The sequence below is a fragment of the Nematolebias whitei genome, chromosome 15 (genome assembly GCF_014905685.2).
Source record: "Nematolebias whitei isolate Nwh7 chromosome 15, NemWhi1, whole genome shotgun sequence".
Lineage (NCBI taxonomy): Eukaryota > Metazoa > Chordata > Actinopteri > Cyprinodontiformes > Rivulidae > Nematolebias > Nematolebias whitei.
The window spans coordinates 721253-721712 of NC_056512.1; the positions used below are offsets into that span (position 1 = coordinate 721253).

General features: G+C 52.8%; 1 long non-coding RNA gene across 1 annotated transcript in view; it reads right to left on the reverse strand.

Moving 5' to 3' along the window:
• Positions 1 to 368: 368 nt before the first annotated feature.
• The window catches only part of LOC119421999, a 6388-nt gene continuing 6296 nt past the window's right edge, over positions 369 to 460 (reverse strand). The window contains exon 4 of the long non-coding RNA XR_005187385.1: positions 369 to 389. This is a non-coding gene — a long non-coding RNA (uncharacterized LOC119421999). The remainder of the gene's footprint in view (positions 390 to 460) is intronic.

A 460-nucleotide genomic window follows, 5' to 3' on the forward strand; every position in this document is an offset into this window, starting at 1 on the left:
ATGTCCAGGTGTTCTGGCAGCAGCTGAGACCTCTGGGTGTTGATGGAATCTCCTGCAGCAGAAAAGACCCGTTGACCCGGGACAGAGGAGACAGGGATGGACAAGTAGGCCTTGGCAAGTAGAGACATAGAAGGATATTGATGACAGTTGTCTTTCCACCACCTCAGAGGACAGCTGCTGAGGGGGACGCAGGCCTCGCTTCTGTAGAGTTCAACCTCCTTGCGGATCTGTTCTGACTCGGTTGACCACTCTGGCTCAGCAGAGAATGAGGCACCATGCAGACTCTGGAGGGATGTCTTCTTGGACACAAGTTCTGACTCAGAGTTCAGTTGTCCACACAGAGAGGCAGTCTCGCTTGTCCTCCGCTTTGTCTTCTCAGAACCTGAGGTCTTTGAAGAGAACATGCACACGCACACACACACACACACACACACACACACACACACACACACACACACAC